At 43.8% G+C, this 23,847-nt stretch overlaps 1 pseudogene; it reads left to right on the forward strand.

Annotated features, from left to right (window-relative positions):
- The window catches only part of LOC135404749 (E3 SUMO-protein ligase PIAS2-like), a 66,972-nt pseudogene that overhangs the window by 14,650 nt on the left and 28,475 nt on the right, over positions 1-23,847 (forward strand).

Consider the following 23,847-nt stretch of genomic DNA (forward strand, 5'->3'; position numbering starts at 1 on the left):
CGTCCAGTAGTGGGAATACCTAATGAGTGGCTAGAACCCCTCAGACCACTATTAAAGGGTACAGACCCTTCAACAGCAGTGATTGTCACCCCAGAACAGCGAAACCTCTTACATCAGATTGCGGCCAGTATTGCTGATCATGTCACACACCGACGGATAGAGGGTGTACCTGTCAATCTTACTATCTTGGCAGGAGAAAAGCATTTTATGGGAGCCCTCACGCAGCAAAAAATAAAAACGGGGGACAATCAAAAGCAGCTTGCAACATCAACTAAAGGGCAGCAGGTTGTGTTAGAATGGCTGACAACGTCTTTGCAACCACGCAGAACAGTCCGGGAAAGGATTCGGACTTTATCAGAGCTCATTAAAAAAGGCAGAAACCGGATTGTGCAAGCGACCGGGTCAGAACCACATGAGATACAAGTGCCGATAAGACAGGAGGACTTAGATTGGTATTTAGTCCATTCTCCTGAGCTGCAAGGAGCACTACTCGTGTCAGATGCCATCATTAACATCCATCCTTTGCAGTCACCGACGCTAGCCTGGATGGCTAACCAGGTGTGGCTGCAAGTTCCAAAGCGATCTGCGACACCACTTCAGAATGCAATCACCGTATTCACTGACGCTGGAAAAAGATTGCAGCGTGCCGTAGCCACCTGGAGGCACGAAGGGCGATGGCATCAACACTTCTTAAACGCTCACTTAAAGGACTCTTTACAAACATTAGAGCTTGCAGCTGTTGTGTGGGCATTATCTCACTGGCTAGATCAAACACTTAATGTGGTTACAGACCACATTATGTATGTTGCAGGAGTAGCTAATCGAATCGAAGATGCCAGCATTAGAGAAGTTAAGAATGCCAGACTCATGCAACTATTACAGCAGCTTCACAAAGCAATTGCTTACCGGTCAGCCAGATATGCTGTGTTGCATATCAGGAGTCATCAATGGAATATAGGGCTGGGAGAAGGAAATGCTAGAGCAGATAGTCTAGTGTCAACAGTGACAGAAGCTCCTATGTCTCCTTTCCTGAGAGCACGTGAGGCTCATGCTGTATATCATCAAAATGCAAAAGGTCTCAGTCACTCATATGGACTGTCAATTGAAGATGCCAGAGCAATAGTGAAAGCATGCCCTATTTGCAGTCAGCAAAATAAAGGAGTAGGCCTCGGAGTGGGAGTTAATCCCAAAGGACTAAAAGCTAATGAGTTGTGGCAAATGGATGTCACACATGTTCCTGCTTTTGGTCGATTGAAATACATGCATGTGTCAATTGACACCTACAGTCACTTCGTATGGGCTACGCTGCAGCCAGGAGAGAAAGTCCAAGATGTGAAGCGTCATCTGACAGATTGCTTTGCTGTCATGGGAGTCCCTAAAACGTTAAAGACAGATAACGGACCTGCATATGTTAGCAGGATTCTGGGACAATTCTTGCAGCAGTGGGACATAAAGCATGTTACGGGCATAGCTCATTCGCCTACTGGGCAAGCTATAGTAGAGCGAATGAATGGAACAATTAAAAGCTACCTTGAGAAATACAAAGACATCAGGGATGCCCGAGAGAGAGTTAGCAAAACTCTTTTTGTCCTTAATCATTTGTGTATTTTCGGAGATGATTCAGTACCTCCTATTGTCAAACATAATCAGAAAGAGCAGGTGTCAAAAGGACCACCCATGAAGGTTCATTATCGGAATCCTAAAACTGGGATGTGGGAAGGTCCAGCAGAAGTCATCTTTATAGGCCGAGGCTACTTCTGTGTGTCTACTTCTACAGGTACCCTGTGGGTTCCCAGTCGTTGGGTCAAGTCAGCGGTTGAGAGCCCTGGAGAGCGAGGAGGAGAGACACCTGCGGTGCCTGCAGCCTCACCTGACCTTATACCACCACCTCCAGCCTCTTCAACACCTGATTCCCCTACACCTGCTGAAGAAGGAGACACTGGAACAGCATCTGAATTAACTGAGTAACTGTACACAAAGGAACTGCAAGACTTACGTGCCCGGAATTGATTTACTGTTTTTGTGTATTAGTATAGCAAAGATGTTAGGATTTCTATCTATTTCATTGTACGGCTATGTAATAGGTTTTCTTCTTTTCACGGGTATGATTGCCAATGTTGAGGCTCTTCACACCATTGACCCTCGGAAAAACATATGGGTCACCTGGGCAAATCAAACAGGACAATCATCCTTTTGCTTGTCCTTGGCATCTGCCTCAGATCCTTTTCGTACTTGCTTATTTGGTATGCCTTTTGACTCAGTATATAAGTTAAACTTACTATTTGCTGGTTGGGTTTCATCATCGTGTGGGAATGAAATAATTATCTCTAATACATCTGCGTGCCTTATAAAAGCTCTCAATACCTCTTTACCCCATAGTCCCCAGGAGTTAGACTTAATGGGATCATTGTCTGTCCGTAATACAAGTGATAATGGGACTCAAACTTGCTTTATGCTGGGAACATTTCATTCTGGGTTAAGTGCACATCAAAGCCATGATTTGTCTAGATGGACTAATGTCACTTCACGTACCCCAGGGTTTAATTATAAAAATGTAGGAGACTATTGTGGCACTAACAATACTAACAACCAGAGCCTTGGGGCATATGGAGCTGAAGTCAAACCTTCCTCACCAAGTATTTGGGTTAACAACACTGCACGTGCCTTACCACCAGGTGTATTTCTTATTTGTGGTGACAGAGCTTGGCCTGGCATTCCTGTACGTGCCTTCGAAGGGCCCTGCTATATAGGGTCACTTACACTGTTATCCCCATCCTTTTTACAGCTTTTTAATCTAACTCCATCACGCAAACAAAAGAGGAGCCTAAACCAACTTTCCTCAGATTGTGATGACAAAGTAGAGCTATGGGGTAAAACAGCTACTGTCTTTGGATCTATTGTCCCAGGTGTAGGCACGGCACAGGCATTAACATCCATTCGCAAACTTGCATGCTGGGCTGTAAAACAATCAAATGTCACCACCCGAGTAATAGCAGAACTTGCACAAGACGTTGGTAGTTTACGTCATGCTGTCCTACAAAATCGAGCTGCTATTGATTTTCTGTTGTTAGCACAAGGCCATGGCTGTAAGGACTTTGACGGTATGTGCTGTTTTAATCTTTCAGATCACAGTAACTCCATACATAAACAACTGCAATGGTTAACAGATCATACAAAGAAGGTGACAGTAGCAACTAGCCCTATAGACTCATGGCTTCAATCTATATTTGGTTCTATATCTGAATGGGCTCTAAGTTATATTAAAGAAGGCCTACGATGGATATTGACAGTTATTGTAATCTTAGTAGTAGCTCGTGTTGCCTTTTCTTGTATTACTAGACGTGTAAATACTACGACAAAGAAAGCATTGTTGGCCCAAAATAAAAACAGGGGAAATTATAGAGGATTGGTTAGAAATGCGAGGACATATGAACATGGCTAAGGCTATGGATGAGCTGCTAAAGTATAAGACGCAGTCTGACTAGGCCCATGAGAAAGTCTGAGATAGCAGGGCCGTGAGAAAGCAGCAGCGTCCTTGGGTATTCTAAATTGGGCTGAAAAACAGGAGCTAGGCATTACCAAAACAAAGACACTGTGTAAACAATGAAAGACAGTTAAGATGATATCACCACCTAACTGAGCACCAATAATGAGCCTAATTTCTGTAATATTCATGAACCTATTATCGAGTGTATATTAAGCTGTTGCCAATCTACAATAAACGAAGTTCCTGGATTCTCACATTGAGGTGTCTAGAGCTTTCCGTCGCGACATTAAGTGACTTATGCCTGGTTCCAAAAAAATCCCACCTCAGTTGCAGATCCTGTTTTAATCAATTACTTTAATTACCATGGCTAAAACTCTTTTCTGTCTCTCTAGTACAGAGCAGTATTCAGAGGTTCCAAGAAAAGTTTTTTATCTTTGCTTTAACACCTCAGCAGGTCAGAGAAATCTGTATTTCCAGGTAAGAAGTAAGAGTGTGGCATAGTGTAGGTAAACTTTTGCAAAATTTCAGGAGAAAGTGTGGGGGGTTTGATTCGTTTTCTGTATCACATAAAACTTGCAGGTGCAGAATGATAATCCTCACTGAAGTTACACTGAGTTTATCTGTTCTGTTTTCTTCAGGGACATGTGCAGAATTTATGTGCATTTAGGGTAAATCCTACCCCATTAAAGAGTTAACAATTACTCTGTTCCAAATAATTGTCACTACTTAGAGAGGTGGTAAGCTTTTCTTCCCTGCATGTTTCCTGACTGCAGGAATGGAAGACTGCTTTTTTGTCACGGGGTTTATGTTGTTGCAAGACCTATGGTGTAAGCTAAGAGGGTTTTTTCTTCTCTGGCAAAATCATACTTTATTGTTACTATAAACTCTTGACAGAGGATGCCAGTTCTTTCTGCATATGACTGGAATATGAGACCTGCTGTCTAAATGGATACTTCTCTTTTTATTTCTCTTTGTCACAGGGGCTTCTTGCCCAGGGGCAGGAGAGATTACACGATCCAAGTTCAGCTAAGGTACCTTTTTCATAGTGTTCTCTTACAACTTTTTAATTGGCTAATGTAACATAAGTCTAGATGTTTGTGGGGACATATGAATGTGGTGACACTTGAAAATGATGCTTTTTCTTTTTGGGGATATAGGTTATGCCTAGCAGAGACAAACTGCCCTCAAGAAGATGATTACCCTAATAGTTTGTGTATTAAAGTAAATGGGAAGTTGTTTCCATTGCCGGTAAGCTTGTTTGTACATATTTGTGGCTTCTTTGTGACTTGTGGGGTGTGTATGTTATCTGTTAATTCTAGCTTGCTAAAACAGTCAAGCTGTTTATTGTTATCACTCAAATTTCTCTGGTTACTAATGTTTCGTATATGGTTTGTATGTTTGCTGTAGGCGAACACCAGGACTATGAAACTTGGAAAGAGCAGCTTTAGAGGCGGGTCCGTTGCAGTGGCGACTTCCTGGGATCGAGTGAAGCAGAAAAACAACGGCTACTTGCGTTTTCTATTGTACGGGTTCTCTCCCTGAGCTGTGTATTTTTCCCTGACCCGCGCGGCCTCCCCATTCGGAGCCATGTTGTCTCCCCTCCCCGATCGCGGACTCCGCCCCTGCACAAGCAGGAGAGGCTGTCCCACCCACCTCTCCCCAGTCCCTGGTTCTGTTACTGGAACGCGATCCTCCTGTATCTCCCATTGGTCAGTAGAGCCCTCAAGCCACTCCCTTCCCTCCGGACCTTGACCCAATCACGTCCCTTCTTCTTGCCCCCCCCCCCCCCCCCCCCCGAACCCATATAAACCCCGGGAATTTTGAAATAAATGTCTTTTCGCCTTGGGACACCGAGAGGAAACTTGATTGCTCTCTCCTCCTGCCAAAGGGGGACCGCGTGACTGAGTTCTTCTCCGGGAAACCTCCAGCGGGGAGTCCACATTCAAGCTCTGTTAGTTTGCTGTGTGAGATAGCCATTACTACTGTTAATCATGTTACAGCCACTGCATGGAGTAATTGTGTTTTAGCCACCTATAGCAAACTGTGAAGGAGCTGGAAGCAGAATGGGAACAGTTCCAGGCGTGGAGAAAGTCATACAGCAATTGACAGGACTTTATTATATGGAATTTACAGTTGTATGTTGTCTCTATATTTGTAATAACCTGGGCATGCCCGGGCTTGCCACGAGTTTGCCTGCTCCCTGCTTCCCCGCTCCTCCCTCTGATTGGCTGAGAAAGCTGCAGTGAGGAGAGAGCTACCATTGGACCTTTTCCTCCCCAGTCCCTCTCCAGTTCCACCCTCTTCTCCCGAGTTCTTAATCCCATTTGTTCCCCTGGTTGTCTGTCTCATGCTCCACCCCATGTTCTAGCCCTTTCCCCACCTGAACTCATAAAACCCCTGCACACCTCAATAAAGTATTCCATTTGCACCTCTACCTTGACTCCGGACCCGTCCGTGCTGTGTCACAGCCCCATTCCCCTCCCCCCTCGGACCATGGCAGCAAACCTCATCTATTGCAGTTCACATAACAAAATATGTCAAAAACCAGTGTCTGCATGAAGAATCCTCCTCCTAGGTATTCAAATTGAGTTTGACTTGATTGGTAGTAGTCCTCATTGTTTGTTTATATTTGTGATTGGCTTGAGTTCCTCCTTGTTATAAAGGAATGGTATCACCTTGTGTACAAGTTTGTACACTGCTCTGCATCTGTCTGGTTAGTGCAGAATTCATTGTGAAAATGAAGAACAGACACATTTTAGAGTTCCTAGAATTTGCTGATACTGAAACAGAACAGTGTTGGCAGTCATATACTTGACTGGTGTCTGATGTTTAAAAACTAGTACATGGGCAGGGCCACCTCAAGGCTTCGATATATACAAAAAGGGAAAAGCACCTCATTATTCTTGAAAAATCTCTGGAACGGGTATCTCTGTACAATAGAACAGAGAAACTCTTACGCAACCTGTTCTGAAATAGTTCTGTGAGCAATGGGTTTGGAAAAATGCTGTGTGGAGAGAGAAGGTGTGAAACCTCTTTTTTAGAATGTCTGTCACTACCTTGGTGTGTCAGATGTATTGTCCTGTATGCTCCCTCCTGCATTTGCAACCCATGATTGCTTTTTTTGCTTCTTCTCAGCTTAAATGAGACTCTTTACCTTCTTTTCCTCCTACTTCTTTAACCATTGCATCACTGTTCTTCTGTCTGTCTTCAGTGTTGAGGGTTTCTTTCGTATGTTTTCTACTCAGTATTTTCTGCAAATGCCAGTTATGTTCTCTGATAAACTTGAGGATTTTCACCTTTCTTATGCAGATTGTCTTCCTTTCTTTAAACAACCAATCAAAAAAAAATTGGTCTGATGTTATCTTGTGGACATCAATGTTTGCTGATTCTCAGTCTTGTTAATATAGTTTATGCCCTGCTATGCTGCATTATGCTCTTCATTTTGTACGTAACATATGTCACAGTCATAGCAAAAATTGTTTGTAATCTTGGATTATTGCTTTGCTTTAGATCTAAATCCTGTAGGTTATTCCTGCACATCACGGTTCTTTAATCTGTTCAGCAGAACTTTAGGCAAGAAAGTGAATAAATGATTATTGTCTTGGCAACTTCCTTTCCTCTTCTCCTTCAGTATGAGCTGAATGACAAATACAGTCTCAGTCCAAGTGCTTCTGCAAACATTTTCTGTTGATTTTTGTCACTGTCTGCATCCCTCTGGTGGTTCCTTTCTGTTGCAGGAAATGCAAGATAACTTCTTTGCCTCAAAGACCACTATTGTCCAGCTCAGTAGTATTGGTGTTAGATAATTAATCAGTGATGCCAGCCTCTATTGCCAATTTGCACAATTTTTAAGTGAGTTCTGTCTTTCTCTGGTATAGCAGTTCATGCCTCTGCAGATGTCTGTAAATTATCCTTGGTTGTTTCCTTGGCTGCAGTGCTCACCAGAAACTTCAGAAAAATGCTGCCAGTGTACCAGTACTGCTTCAGGTTGTGCCAACTTATGTTAACGTGGTATTTCCTTGTATTCTTACAACTATCTGTGTCCTCCTCTTATAGTGTTGGTTCTGACTTAAAAGGAGTAAATGTAGAGCCATGCATGCTGGTGTCCTGGCAAGTAACAAGGTTTTTATACATAATGCACTACAGCAGGTGGTTCTCCTGTTGACTTTTCTTGTAGGCAAGACAAAATGTGAAAGTTCGAAAGGTAATTTGCTTCTCATCTCAGGGAACCTCTATAAACCACTGCAGGTCTCTTTCAAAGGCCAATATCAAATGTCAGGGAAGGTTGAAAATAACCAGATATGAAAAGCAATCATACTTTCTGTTGATAGATTTTTCTGGCTATAGCAGATGATACCTGCTTTGACTAATATGGTTCTTGAAACAAGCATGGAAGACTGAAAGACACAAATAACGTTGGCACTTGCTAGCCACTAGAATTGGCAGCTTAACTATACAGTGCTAGACCATGTTTGTTGCGATAGGTAAGCATAGTGCTCTTAACTCCTGGAAGGCTAGGAAGGGAAGGTTTTAAGTTGTTCTAGGAGTACAAGATTGAATCTGTTCTCAAGGTCATTGCAGAAGAAAACATCAAAAGCTTGACTGAAATGAAGCATGTGCCCTGCAGAGTCTTCCTCTTAAAAAAAAAAAAAAAAAAGAAAAAAAGTTGGGAAATATAATAGAACTTGAATTCTTGCTCTCTTGAAAGCAAGGCAATTTCATTTTTAGGTTGGAGGCCAGCAGGGTTACTGCGGCTGGTACAGTATGTGGGGAAAGATTCTCCTAAATATTGCAAGGATGGTGTGTTTGTCCACATAAGCTCATAAAGTCACTATAGTAAAGACTACTACAGCAAAGAAATGGGGATATATACCCTATAAATGGCTGCGGTTCTTATGTCTGATTAAAGAAATGGCAAATCATTCATTCTTTTATATGTGAAATTATCAGCAGTTTCCTTTCATCTACTGCCTACATGTTCTGTGATAAAGTGCACATGGTAAGGTTCCTGGTAGTTACTGGGTCACTCATCTGGGGTGAAAACTACTAAAGGCAGTGATTACTCTGGGGTATACATGGCTAGTGAGTGGAAAAGGCTGTTTATTTCTGGTTTTAATTTTCAGACTTGGGGTCTTCCACAGTAACTCTTTTCCCAAGCAATAGGCTGTGAATGAGTGTGTTTCTCTGGGTAAAAAAAAAAATACATGTGTGTGTTTTTACAGCATATCCTTTCTGGGAGAGATTCTTGTATAGAACAACACTGTCTTGAACTAAATAAAATCTGGCAATCAGTTCTGTGCAAGACATAGATATCATGGCTAGGCTTCGCGAACAAAGATTTAGGAAGGCTCTATCCATGTTTGTTACAAGCACGCTGGTGGCTAATGAGGCCAATACGAGATAGACATATCCGATTGCAAAAGGCACAGCAGAAAGATTCCTTAGGTGGTATATTCTGCAAGACACGATTCTTTCTGCATTGTCTTTTCTCCTTGAGAGTGATCCTGCGTGCGCTCTCAAAGGAAACAGCAGCATTATAGATGGTGTGTCTCCAGGCCTCCCGATTTGAGGCCAGAGTGGACCAGTTATGTTGATCAGTATGGCCAAGGCTGAGATGTTTCAGGGAGTCCTTGTATCTTTTCTTCGGGGCTACTCTCTTGCAGCATCTGGTGGCAAGTTCACCATAAAGCAAGATCTTAGGGAGGTGGTGGTCCTTCATCCTTGAGATGTGCCGTGCCCAGTACAGCTGTGTTCTCAGCAACATGGCCTCAATGCTTGTGACTGCTGCTTGTTCTAGAACAGATGTATTGGTCACATAATCTGACCAGTGGATGTTTAGGAGTGTACAGAGGCAGCGTTGATGAAAGCGTTCTAGGAGACGCAGGTGGTGGCGGTAGACGACCCATGATTCAGAACCATATAAGAGACAACACTATGGCTCTGTAAACACTGATCTTGGTACTTTTCTTCAAGTGTTTATTACACCATACTCTTTTATGGAGTTTTCCAAAAGCACTATATGCCTTTGCTAACCTGTTGTCTATGTCCCCGTCAATCTTACCATCCGAGGAGACAAGGCTACCTAGGTAATTAAACTGCTGGACTGATTTAAGCTCTGATTGGCCAATGGTGATATGGGCATGATGGAAGACTTCCTGAGGTGCTGGTTGATAGAGAACTTCTGTCTTCTTTAAGCTGACTTCCAGCCCAAAGAGCTCAGCAGCGTCTGCAAAGCAGGATGTTAAACGCTGCAGAGCTGCTTCTGTGTGGGCAACAAGGGCGGCGTCATCAGCATAAAGCAGCTCCCGGACAAGATGGTTTAAGGTCTTGGTGTGGGCCTTCAGTCGCCTTAGGTTGAAAAGGCTTCCATCAGTACGGTATCGAATGTAGATACCGTCCTGATCATCGAGGTCAGCCGTGGCCCTTTGGAGCATCATGCTGAAAAAGACAGTGAAAAGGGTAGGAGCAAGAACGCAGCCTTGTTTCACACCATTCTTTATTAGAAAGGGCTCAGAAAGTGCATTGCCACATCAGACTTGTCCCTGCTGATCCTCATGGAGTGAGATGATCATTTTAAGGAACTTAGGGGGACAACCTAAACGTTCCAAAATCTGCCATAGACCTTTTCTGCTCACAGTATCGAAAGCCTTGGTGAGGTTGAAAAAGGTTACATAGAGACCTTTGTTCTGTTCCATACACTTCTCTTGCATTTGTCTGAGAACAAATACCATGTCTGTGGTACTCCTGTTGGCTCTGAAACCGCACTGACTTTCAGGTAGAATTCCTTCTGCTATAGCGGGTATTAGTCTGTTCAAAAGTATTCTTGCCAGGATTTTGCCAGCAATGGAGAGCAGAGTAATGCCACGGTAATTTGAGCAATCTGATTTAATTCCTTTCTTCTTATACAAAGTGATGATGACTGCATCTAAAAGGTCTGATGGTGGTTCACCTAGTTCCCAACAGCGCACCACAAACTCGTGAAATTTAGCATGGAGTGCAAGGCCCCCATGTTTCCAGACTTCAGGTGGAATTCCATCAACCCCAGCTGCCTTGCCGATTTTTTCACCTGCTGTATGGCCTTGAGGGTTTCTCCTAAAGTGGGGGCAGTATCCAATTCATACTTCACTGGTTGTTGTGTGATGGACTGAATTGCTGAGTCTTGGACTACATGGTTGGTACTGAAAAGAGTCTGAAAGTGTTCAGACCATCAATTCAGAATGGAGGTTTTATCTGTTAGAAGCGTTTGCCCATCAGTGCTGAGTAGAGGGCTTTGGACCTGGTATGTAGGCCCGTATGCTGTTTTCAGGGCCTCATAGAATCCTTTGTGATCACCCGTATCTGCGCATAATTGAGTTTTTTCAGCTAGATCGATCCACCACTTGTTCTGGATGTCACGGAGTTTCTGTTGAAGCTTGCTGCATGCGAGACGAAAGGCTGTTTTTCTTGCATGACAGGATGGCAGTGCAAGGTGTGCTTGGTGAGCAGATCTCTTCTTCCTCAACAATTTCTGGATGTTTTGATTGTTTTCATCAAACCAGTCCTTGTTCTTCTTGAGGGAGAACCCTAAGGATTCTTCAGAGGATTGCAGGATGCTGTTTAATATGGTGCCAAAATGTTTCAGGAGAGGCATCTGTAGAATCTATAGAATGGTTTTGGAGCCTAGTTTGAAGGTTTGCCTGGAATTTGTCTCTCACTGTGGCTGATTGGAGATTGTTAACTTGGAGTCTCCTCCTTGGGATACCGCCCATTTTAGGTTTGAATTTAAGATTGAAGTTGAGTTTGATCTATTTAAAACTAACAAGTCTGTATCAGCAGGTTTCAGAGTACAGCAGGGAGACCTGATAAAGCATTATGTCATTTCTCCCCATAGGGATATGCTCCACTACCAAAAAGTGGAATTGAACAGAAGTGACCTGGGCGCCCCTTAAATATAACATCTCTAGTTAGGTTGTTGTCAGCAGTGGCAAACCAGATTTCCATTTCCTGGGCTTCTGAAACTGGAAAGGTAAATTGCATGTTCAGTAGGATGTGGGAAGTTGTCTAAATAACCACATCTAGCATTTCTTCTCCCCTACTGCCTGATGTTGCTGGCGAGACATCCATCAGCAAGTGTTTGGTATTAGGTGGCTGAACTTATCAGTGCCAGGAAAGAAAATTTGCTCCAGAACTATCGTAATTTTCAGTAACATATATAAGATTCACATACAGATGGTAAAGACTTCCTTATAGAATTCACATTAGAAAGTCTGCTGTTAGGGATTACCTGAAATGCATGTCAAAAATACCAAACTCTTTTTGTGGAGTAAATAGTACAAAACATGACAAAATAACAAATGGAAGACCTACTCTCTTCCTTGTAGCCTGATGGTGTGAAAAATGAAATTATGTAGCCATATATTCTAAGGCATGTTTCTCAGTATCTGTTGTAATTGCCCATTGGAGAAGACTTTTTAAACTAATCATTAATCATAGTTGAAAAGAAAATGGCCTTTAAAATGGCTGCATGTTGTTTAGAAGTCCACCTATAGATTTTTTAAAGAAAGAAAGGGATTGCGAGGAATTTCTGAATTCATCTTATGTTTAAATAACTGTAGGAGTAGCCCTTCCAGCTGTTGCTAAGTCGAGAACTACTTATTCCTCTATCTGTGACTAATTGTGTAAATGTTGTGGTTTATGAACCGTACTCCCCAATTTAGTGCTCCCCCTGAGACTCTCCAAACCATACGCTGCTGGTTCACTCCTCCGCTTTCCCCTCCCCCTCCCATCTGTGGTAGGATGGAGAGATGAATTGGAGGCACAAAAGGCAAGGATCACAGGTTGAGATAAGAAAAATTGACTGGAAACAGCAGTGAGATAAGAAAACAGTAAGAGCAACATTACTAATGACAGAGGGTACAAAAAACCCTATTCACACAGAAATCTCCCTGAAAATAGACAATACTGGATGGCTCCCTCTGCCATGCTTAATCAACCAGAAGGAACCCCTTCTCCCCAGAAGAGACTCCCTTCTACCGCCAATCACGTGAGGTGGTATAGAATAACCTCTGGGTCCGAGCTGTGCCCCCTCCTGGCTACTGCAAAAAAATAAGCCCATCTTGGCCAGAACCAGGACATTATGCACCCGTTATGCTATATCATCTACATCATGCCCACATACACCACCTTCCAACTACATACACATATATATATGTGTGTATATATATATACACACAAACACGAGTATCATTTCCATAGTCAGTGGCCGTCCCTCCAAGATGTCTGTTGAGTTCATTTAGTCTATGACTGTGAGTTCTATCCATCCTAGATGTATTTCAGGGCAGGAGGGCTGGTGTGCTGTCGGCTGGTTGCAAGCTGCATCAAGAGCTCACAACTGGTGTATCTGGAGCAGTCCATCCTCATTGTCCATGGTAGTTATGACATACAGTGGCAGTGTCATTCAGTAACCAATATCATACTCTATTAGGGAGGGGTTCGAACATACTGAAGCTTGAAAACCAAGACACCGTTGCAAGCTCAACAAAACCGATATTTATTACCAAGAGGTGGCCAACAAAACAAACAAACCCAAAAGGGAGGAAGGAGGAGAGAAATAAGCCCCCAGCACGACCTCCCCAGTTACCCAGCTGTTGCCCATAAAGTTATCTTACCGACCTAGCATGCCTATGCTATGCCTATCTTTCAGAGATCTGCAACAAGGGGGAATAGTCATGAGTGGCATGGAACATGGGGGGAAAATGGGCCAGTTAATAGGTAAATTCTCTGCTCCAATATTTTGGAAGTTCACCCCTGAACAACTACAGGACCCTGATAAAGTGACAGAATATTTAAAAGAAAAATGTTATGGCAACTCCAGAGAGGAGCAACTTATTGCAGTGTGCTGGGCCCTGGATACTATTTATCAGACACTGCTCATTACTAGACAGCACACTCAGGGGGAGGAGGAAAGGAGACCAACAGGCACTGTGGCTACTCAAACTGCAGCTGAACCAGAGGAACAACTCATGTCAGTAGCAGTTGCCCCTATACAGAAGAAGAAATTCAAGACAAAATCACTTTGCCTAGTAAGGGATGAGGAGGAAGGAGGGACCTCATAACAGGAGGAAGAGGCAAGGGCCAGAGATAATCACCCGATCCCCATCCCCAGGTGAGCTGTGAGATATGTGAAAAGATTTCAGCCACCAGTCAAGTGAGCTCCTGGTGACCTGGTTGTTCCAATGCTGGGATATTGCTGCCCACAATATGAAACTAGATGGTAGTGAAGCAAAGCAACTGCGATCCCCCCGTCCCAGGATGCGGGCAATGACAAGGGGATTGGGAAGAGGAAAGAATCTCTCAGCCTCTGGAGGCAACTAATGTCAATCGTGAGGGAAAGGTATTCTCTCAAGGATAATCTAGTAGTGTGCCCAAGCAGGTGGAACGCAATAGAGAAAGGTATCCGGTACCTGAGAGATTTAGCTTTGCTGTAGGTAATCTATAGGGATTCAAATAATGAGCAGTCCCTGTAGATCCAGATGAGGTCCAGTGTACACAATACATGTGGCAGACATTTGTAGGGAGCGTGCCATTGCCGTACGCCAACTCATTGGCATTGATGTCAATGAAAGAAGGAAGACAAAGAGTGCTTCAGGTGACTACCCGACTCCGTCAATATGAAGATCACCTTTTTCCTCCTTATCGACCTGCACCTTGGATGTGGAAAGACTGTCCAAGGCTGTGTGTGGACAGATGTGAAAAACTCGAGCAAGTTAGAGAGGAAATGTCCCATGCCCCGCCGGTACAGACCAGAGTCTCTGCTATTGGGAGCAAGCGCTCCCCTGCTCGAGAGAGGGTACACAACACAAGGTAACCTGTAGTTTTACCTGCATGACCACAGAGAGGACATGAGGAAGTGGCAAGGAAAACCCACCTCTGCCCTAGCAGCATGGGTACATCAGTTGAGAGGAAGAACGACCACCACAGGAAATTCTTCAAGGATAAATGCCGCTCCAGTTTCCAGTGAACATGTACTCATAGAATGGATGATGTTACTTCCCATCCTCTTAAAGGGACCTCCAGTTCATATTTACAAGAAGTGAGCAATGAGTACTATGGCCAGAACTAGAGGGGCCCTGCCTCCAGCCAGGTGAAGGAAAGGGACAATCAGATCTACTGGACTGTGTGGATCCAATGGCCTGGAAAATCAGACCCACAAGAGTACAAGTTGACACTTGTACTCTGATGTCATCAAGATATGTAGAGGCAGAATCCATCTCTATTTCTGGGGTAACAGGGGGATCCCAACAGTTGACTGTATTGGAAGCCAAAGTGAGCATGACTGGGAACACATGGCAAAAACACCCCACTGTGACTGGCCCAGAGGCCCTGTGCATCCTTGGCATAAATTACCCTCTCCTGAGGTATTTCAAAGACCCAAAAGGACATCATTGGGCTTTTGGAATAGCTGCTGTGGAGACAGAGAAAATTAGACAGCTGAATACCTTGCCTTGTCTCTCAGAGGACCCTTCTGCTGTGGGACTGCTGAGGGTTGAAGAACAACAGGTACCAATTGCTACCACAACAGTGCACTGTCAACAATACCGCACCAACCAAGACTGCGTGACGCCAACTCATGAGATGATTCATGAACTGGAGAGCCAGGGAGTGGTCAGCAATACTCACTCACCTTTTATTAGTCCTATATGGCCAGTGCGTAAGTCCATTGACATTGCAAATGCGTTTTTCTCTATTCCTTTGGAAGTAGAGTGCAGGCCACAGTTTGCTTACACCAGGAGGGGTGTCCAGTACACCCGGAACTGACTGCCCCAGGGGTGGAAACATAGACCCATTATTTGACATGGAAAAGGGTGAGGCTCCAGAACACTTGCAGTACATTGATGACATCATCGTGTAGGGCAACACAGCAAAGGAAGTTTTCAAGAAAGGGGAGAAGATAATCCAAGTCCTCCTTAAGGCTGGTTTTGCTGTCAAGCAAAGTAAGGTCAAGGGACTTGCCCAGGAAATTCAGTTTTTAGGAGTAAAATGGCAAGATGGACATTGTCAGATTTCAATGGACATGGTCAACAAAATAGCAGCCATGTCCCCACCAACCAGCAAGAAAGAAACCCAGGCTTTCCGATATGCTGTGGGTTTTTGGAGGATGTATATTCCAGATTACAGTCAGATTATAAACCCTCTCTATCATGTGACATGGAAGAAGAATGATTTTAAGTGGGGTCCTTGTGAGATACTGGATTCGAATTTCACTGAATTTTTGATATGGGACAGAACCAACTCACTGTGAGTGTGCGTGTGCATGTGGGGAAAGGCTGGGCCTAGATCTACAAGTACATGGTAAGTCCTGCACATAAAGCCTGCTGAAAGCACATGGCATCACTGAAGGCCATGCAGCTGGGCTGTCAGTCAAGGCAGACATGCCTGGTAGCCTGCCCACACTAGAGGCTCTATCAATCAAGCTGGTCCTGCCCAATGGGAACCTCTACGTATCATAGAAGGGGTAGAAGGTGATAAAGTCCCCACGGTGCATATGAGGAATGTGTTAGGGAAGACAGTTTGGATTAGTGCTGTCTCAAGCAAAAGCAAACCCATCCGTGGGACTGTCTTTGCTCAAGGACCTGGGTGCACTTGGTGGTGGGTAATGCAGAGGGACAGGGAAACATGATGTGTACCTCAAGGGGATTTAATTTTGGGTGAGAACAGTCTGTAATGTTGAATTGTTTTGATGTCTTAGGATTCTTAAGGTTTGTAGCATATAGATTTTTAATACAGCTGTATAGTTTCTAACATTTTAGTATAGCAGTTGACAGTTACTAAACTCCCTTTCTCATGCTCTGTATCAAATTCCTGAAATTCTTCAAGTTTTGTTTAATGTTCTTTTCAAGGAAAAGATTTTAGTGAGTACATCTTGTTTGGGACATGTACCTAGAAGATATCACTGTAGTCAAAGAAACCTAGATGGCCCAGAGACCTTGGAGAAGCCCCAAAGAAGGCATGTGACACTGAAGATGATGATGGTGAAGAAGAATGGGGTCTTGAGACCTCCAACTCAATTCCGGGGAGGCGTGCCAAGGGGCAGACCTGAGGAAGGTTCTGGGGGCAGACAATTTTCAGGTTGGATGTATCCATTAGATATGTGTCCTAGTTAGAACAACTGGGACCGATTCATCACTGGATAGGTATAGCCCAAAACTGTGTATTCTATGGCCCTCCATGCCATTTCCCAGAAACTGTTGTCGGGGGGGGGGGCCTGCCTGTGGGGGGGGATGTTCCTGTCCTCATACCCTTTTATGGAATTCCCCGCTCTGAGCATCCTCATACCCTTTTATGGAATTCCCCACTCTGAGGGAAGGATTGACCATTCCTTTTATGGAATTCCCCGCTCTGAGGGAAGGATTGACCATTCCTGCCTGAACTGGAGAATATATAAACCTGGAGTTTCAGAACTTTTCTACCACTCGTGGGATCCAGAGGAAGACTGCAGCTCATCACTCTCAACCAGACTGCAACAGCTCTCCCACCAGCAGGTTTTTCCCCTCTCCCTCTACTTTGGACTCAAGGGGGGGCCCAAGGAACACCACTTTGTTCATGCCATATGGTGCTGGGTTATACATTTGGGTTTTGTGGGTTAAGACCAATTGTTTGTTTGTATGATTGTACTTACTGTATTATTTTAATAAATTATTATTCTGACTTATAATCTCTCCTTTGAGTTGAGTTCATTTCGCCTGCTGGTTAAATCTTAAACCAGCACAATATGGTAATTAATTAGTGTTATAAAATTGTAGGAATCCTATGCTATATTGTGCACTTATGTATTTAGTGTACCTTAAGTGCTTTAATTAAAGAACTGCTCTCTACTTTATCTATACTAATATTGTCTAGAAAGTTCTTTTCTTCCATTTTAGGCATCAGTATGTGTACCAGGGTGGGGGCTTGCCGAAAAACTGGGACCCAGGGAAGTGGAAGTTCTCTGGGGACGCGCCAGTCTGTGTTTGGAGCTGGGGCCCAGGGAGGTGGAAGTTCTCTGGGGACGCGCCTGTCTGTGTTTGAAGCCGGGACCCAGGATGCCTTCGCACACATGTTATAGTCAGATTTAGAGAAGAAGGTTAAGAATAATATTGAATTTGACGAGGAGGGAAAAAGGGTTGGAACTTTGAATTGATTAATTTTGTGCCTATGTTTGGGATCTGATTGTGTTGAAAGCCCTGTTTAGGGGATTTGTGGTTATGTTTGTCAAGTTGGCATGGCTAATGGCATCTAATTCATGGAATCCAACAGCCCCCAGGAGCTGGTTTCTCCCCTGAGGGTGCAGAGCAGCCCCAATTGTGCCTTCCAGAAAGGTTGGATTTTTAGGAGCCAGCTTTGTATGGAAAAGTCAATTAGAGAATTAGCTGAAGCACTGCTTGGGATGCAGTCAAGGAGCTTTGTTTTCATGATGGTTGTGAAAATTAGTTACTGTGACTCTTCGGTATGTTATGCTGTGACTCTTCTGAATTAACCTGCGTGGAACCAGTGATACTCTGTACCCTGAGGGTGCTAGTGGATATGGGGTTTTATGGCCCTGGTGGGGGCAGTGAGACAGCAGCTGCCAACCTCAAAGTCACTGTGGGTTTAGGTTCCTGAAAGTTTGGAAGCCATGTTAATTTAGGTTCATGCGATGGTAATTTTTGGTTCACACGGTGGCCATTTAGTTCACGCGGTGGGCACGTGTGAGCTGGGATCACAAACAGACACCTCAAGTAGATATTAAGTTGTTAGTATGGGAAGGGGGGGTTGTTTGTGTTTTGTCTCCCACAGGACCCTGCTGGCTTCCAGTATGTTTGATGACAGCTTATCATGGGCGGCAAGAATTCTGGACAGAGATCAGTGAATGCTGAGCAGCACAAGACCAGCCTGACTATCACATGGAAGAAATCATATCCTAAATATGATTCATTTGTGTCTAATTTTTACTAACTGGTGTAATGACTCAGTTATCGTGTACCTGTCTGTTGTGTGTCTTATTGTCCACACCTGATGTTGTGGTTCGTGTAATGAACAATGCCTTTCAGGTGATCCTTGTTTATCATTTGTAGTTCTCAGTGAGCCTGGCCAGGGGCTGGGAGGATACAGCTACCACAGCCATGACTACTCCTGCATTAGCCTATTCAGTGCGGGCCGTGGATCTTGAATGACAAAATAGCTTGGTTATGCTTTGTTTTGTATTACTGGTAAGCAACAATCAGAATTGGAATACTGTTCCTGAATTATGTGCTGTCAAGTTGTTCTGGCAGCAGTGTTAAGGGTAAAGGCTAGAGCTAAGCCCTGGCTTCAGGATGTGAAGGTCATATGTGATTGCTGTGTGCAGAGTGTCTGCAATTGTGTTTGGTTTTGCCTCCTGGGATGGGGCAGACGTGTCACTAAGGGGGGAAAGAAGACAATGGAAAACTATAGAACTTGTGACATCCTGAGGCCTAATGGTCATCACTGTATAGAACGATCCGTTTCTGTGCTGTTCATGTCACACCAGTGATGTTTGTGAAGATTAGGCAGAACGGTGTGGTTCGGGAATTCTAAATCAGACATTGATTGTTTTGCAGTGCTCATTTTTGTATGTGTTTTGTCCCAGTAGTGTTACAGCAGGTGGCAAGAATTATTTGGAATCAACAAATGACAGAAACCTTTTGGCTTACGAGTCTACACAAGAACATATGTGATCGTGAAATAACCGTGTGTGAGGAGTTGGGCCTCCCAGAAGAAAAGTCTTATGTCGAAAAGCTGGTTGGCAAGACTGCAAATGAAGGACTGATGTTTGTGGACCTCCCTATGGGCTCTGGCTCGCATCATGCCTGCAATTTTCTTGTGATGAACTGGTAACATTCTAGTTAACTGCAGAAATGGTTTCTTTTATAGCATGGAGGCAAGAGATACCTGCACTATTACTCCATGAGGTAGAGGGGATTGACTGCAGTCAGGGGCAAACTGTGGCAGGATGGCTTGCCCTGATGAGGCCTGGAATCTTTACAGAGAGTGTAAACTTTCTGTGGGAGCAATTGGTTAGAGCAGGATGTTGTCTGGTGTTCAATCAAACTCCAGACATACATTGCCTGTGATGACCCATAAGAAATTATGGCTGGCAGTCAACCACTTCATACTATAAAAGATGAATCTGAAGTATAAAATTGCCTAATAGTCTAAACCTACATTTTGCAGGAAACCCTGAGTTTCATCGCATTGTCGGGGCCCATACGAGTGGACACACCTGTTCGTCTGCCCCAACTTGAGAAACTAGGTCTGCCAACCAGGGAACGATTATCCTAAGAACTGTTGACTCCGAGTAGCTGATCTCTGGAACCCACTTGGATCTCCCTCCTGGGAATGGACATGATTACCAAGATAGTATTGTCTGTACTTTTGCTGTTACACATTTTTGGAGATGAGTCACTCACCTGTGTCATGGTCCAACCACAGACCACGCGGTGGAATGTACCAGGGTGAATTTATGCTGATACTTTTGGTCTGTGTTTGGCCCTGCCACCTGTGAAAGTTTTGCTCTTTCCCTGCCAAGTTATGGGAAAACAAGCACTGATAAACGGGTACCTTGTCCTTGGAGAGAGAGCTTCTTGTATAAACTGTTTTAATTGGTGTTCTGTGATTGGCTAATTGTCCTCCAAGGTCGCTTGAAGGAGAGATTGAGGAGGAGGATGATGAAGGACACCCCCAGACTCATTTGGAAAAGACCCCCCTGAGTACAGTACGCAGGCGCAGGGAAAGCCACGTGTGCACAGAAGAGATGCACTTACATAACCGGGAGGTGGGACTGAGGGCCTCAGGCTGTGCGGTGCTGGCCACACCTGGGAGGTTGTGGCCACTCAATTAATTGTATAAAAAGCAGATAGTGCTTTCTTGGGGGGAGCTAACTTCACACCAAGGACAACATTTCCTTTTGGCGGGGACGCCTGCCAGTTTGTGAACTTACTGCATAGGCAGTAAGTAAGTTCTCTCCCTAGAAATCTCTTTCTTGACTTTAAATATGGGGTAGACTGCACTGAGGAGACCTGGCAGACTTAGCAACAAGAACATTCTTTCCTTAACATCCAAGGGAAATTCAAAATTCTCAAAAGCTGTTGTAACAGGTCTGAAGGAGGAAAAGGAGTTGAAAAGCTGGGGAAAATCATCCTCCCCCATTCTTCTCACCGACTGGGTACAATTATGAATGGACTCCCAAAGGTAACACCCAAGGTAAGGGTAGGAGACCAACACTGAATACACATCCCAAATGACCCTGATTGCCCTTGATGTCATAAACTCATATCACACAGTACAGCAACAAAGCAATCCTGATCCCTCTCCCTGCTCTGAAAAAGAACATCACAAGGATCACATATGGGAATATATACAGGGTTTGGTACCACATCCACATGAACAGACCAAGCAACATTGTGACCAGTGGCTCTGTGTCTAATAAAACAAATGATTGGATCAAATTTGTTTCTAACCCGCTCTGGGCAGATCTGTTGTTATCTTAACACTTTGAGCCTCACGTTGGGCACCCAATAAGGCTGTCCTGGTTTAGCAGTGGTACTCCCCAGTTTAGTGCTCTCCCTGAGACTTTCCAAACCACAGGCTGCTCACTGACTCCCCTGCTTTCCTCTCCCCCCCTGCCCTGAGGCAGGCTGGAGAGGAGAATTGGAGGCACAAAAGGTAAAGATAAGAACAATTGACTGGAAACAGCAGTAAGATAAGAAAACTAACAGTAACAGCAACAATACTAATTGCAGAGGGTACAAAAAAAGGAAAAATTCACACAGAAATGCCCCTGACAATAGACAATACTGGATGGCTCCCTCTGCCATGCTAATCAACCAGAAGGAACACCTTCTCCTCAGAAGAGACTCCCTTTCCCCCTTGGCAATCATGTGAGGTGGTATAGAATAACCTCTGGGTCCTAGCTGTGCCCCGTATTGCAAAAATTAACCCTGTCCTGACCGGAACCAGGACAGTAAATCCTTCTGGATTCAATTATCCAAGTAGCTTACATCTTTTTTCTTCAAAATCAAAATCTGGAATAGACACACATGTTTCCAAGTGAGACTCGAGTATAAACTTTTGTACACTAATAAAATTTTAAAAAGAAATTGGAGAGAAACCTAATATTAAGAAAATAAATGAAGGGCAGTGGGGACAGCAAAGGTGCTTTTTTTCCTAAAACAGAGGTGGAGGGAAAGAGCTAGACTGTTTCCTCCCAATTGGAAAGCACGGAATTCCTAAAATTACTACAGTGCTGTGTGTAGTCTTGGCCTCTCCCCCTGACCCCTTCTTTCTTCCTCCACTGTATCTGCCAAAACATATTGTCGCAGAAGCAAATGACTTGTAAGTTGTCCCAGCATTACTCCTTTACCTGAGAGGTAGAACAACTTTTTTGGTTTAATGTTGGTGCCAGAACTCATGTAGCAGCCATCACTATTCATCCTCAAATCGAGACCCTGGGGGCTAGTGTGGAGTATCAGCAGGCTCACATGGTGAGGGCTTATTGGCATGGACTTGACTGATAGTGGAGGGTTGCTGAGCAAAGAAGGCATTAGCCCCTCAGCAGTGGCCAGTCTTGAGCCTGTAACATTCTTTCTGTAGGCAGTGTATGGCCATTCTTTAAGGAAAAAAACGAACAAAACCCCACATTTCTTGGTGGTGTCTCATGCATTTAGATCACTTTATCTGTTCATCTAGGTAAGAGCTGTTTTTCTATAGGTGGTTAAGGAGGAGCAGGGCAGTAGGTGTTCTTGTTTAAAATTCTTGTACAGGACCCAGACAGTATAGGAGCCATAGGAAGGTGGCTGGCAGGTAGTGGAAATAAGAGATTGCAGGTTGTGTTCATTATACATAGGAAACCGTTATTATTCTGCAGTAGCAGGACTTGCAGAATTTTCTCTTCATTAGTGGCTTGAAGAGAGAGTGAATGCTGAACAACAGAAGCTGGCAAGAGGTGTGAATTAGGGAAAAGTAGTAAATGCTAGGGAATGGGGCCAGCCTTAGTGGAGCGGACATGGTATAACAAGGATTGGTTTAAAAGTGCAGAGAAAGCTAAAGAAAAGGTACAAAGAAATTGGTGCAGCTGTGTGCCTTTAGAAGGTGTTGTGTTTGCACCTGAAAGACCATCATCATCTGTTGTGTGATTATCTCTGAGCTCCCTACTAACAGGTTGACATTGGAAAAAGGGAAGGATTTAGACAAATGTGAGAAGTTCTTAAAGACTATATGTATGAGATGTGCCACTATGTAAATCATCTTTCCAAGAAAAGAGCTTAGATTGTCTCTTGGTTGTGGAATTATTTTTCTCAGTTAAGTTATAACTGGAGTAGGACAATTGGACTTGATTGGCAGGAGAATTCTGGCAGAGTATTGGACTCTTTCACAGTCATCTGTTAATGCTTTTCATAACTATTAAGCAAAAAAGAATCACGTGTGGGTTTTTTTGCTGTGTGCTAAAACTAGTGTAAATATCTGTTGTCGTAGTGGAAGTACTGTATGAAATCAACATTAATCTTCGATCACTCTTTTTGTAGAATTACTCCATGTCTGTGTTTCTCATTCATCAGCTCACTTCAGCTATGCTTTTTGCAGAGGTTAAAAATGAAAGGTATGAGAAACCCTGATCTTTCCAGAGCACTAAGTCTAATTAATTTGCCTGTCTGTACTTTTTGATGGTGGTTGGTGGCTCTTTAAAATTGGAATTGGTAATACTTAAGGAATTTGCAGCATTTTGAGAAAAAAGTCAGTGCCCAGAGTATCAAAGGTTCCCTTTGCTGTTGCTGAGGCATCACACACTTTTTCAGTGAGAGTCCCTGTGCTGGTAGGGAGCACACCATCTGAAATATTTTTATGGGTATACCAGGAGCACCACTTACTGTGGTGGGCTGTGAGGTGCAGGTAGAAGTCCTAAATTCTTTTCACTTTCATGTGATGCTGATTGTACCTCTGTTACAGGATGAAAATTGTGTAAACAATTTTCTTTACATTTCTGTGTGTTTCACCTTGGCATGGCTGGGTGCAGAGAGTAAAAAATGCTGTGCCACTAATATGGCTGCAGGCCTCGTGCCAAGATGCCAAGGAGGAGTTTTTGGCAGGTGAATAAAGTTTTCTCATCTCCTATGACCACCTGTTGTGGTCCAATTAGCAGTGGACAGCAGAGCATGTTTTCCTTATGTAACCAATGTTGTGTGAACAAGAAGCTGAGCGTCATGAGCACTATATAATCTGTCTTTCTCCTAATAAATCCGACATTTGCCTGATCATATTGATCCTGGAGCAATCTGTCCATACCCTTCCATCGAAATACCTCACTCACTGATAATTATTTTATCTCTTCGCATGTTGGGTTGAGTTTG

This window comes from Pseudopipra pipra, chromosome W (genome assembly GCF_036250125.1).
Source record: "Pseudopipra pipra isolate bDixPip1 chromosome W, bDixPip1.hap1, whole genome shotgun sequence".
Lineage (NCBI taxonomy): Eukaryota > Metazoa > Chordata > Aves > Passeriformes > Pipridae > Pseudopipra > Pseudopipra pipra.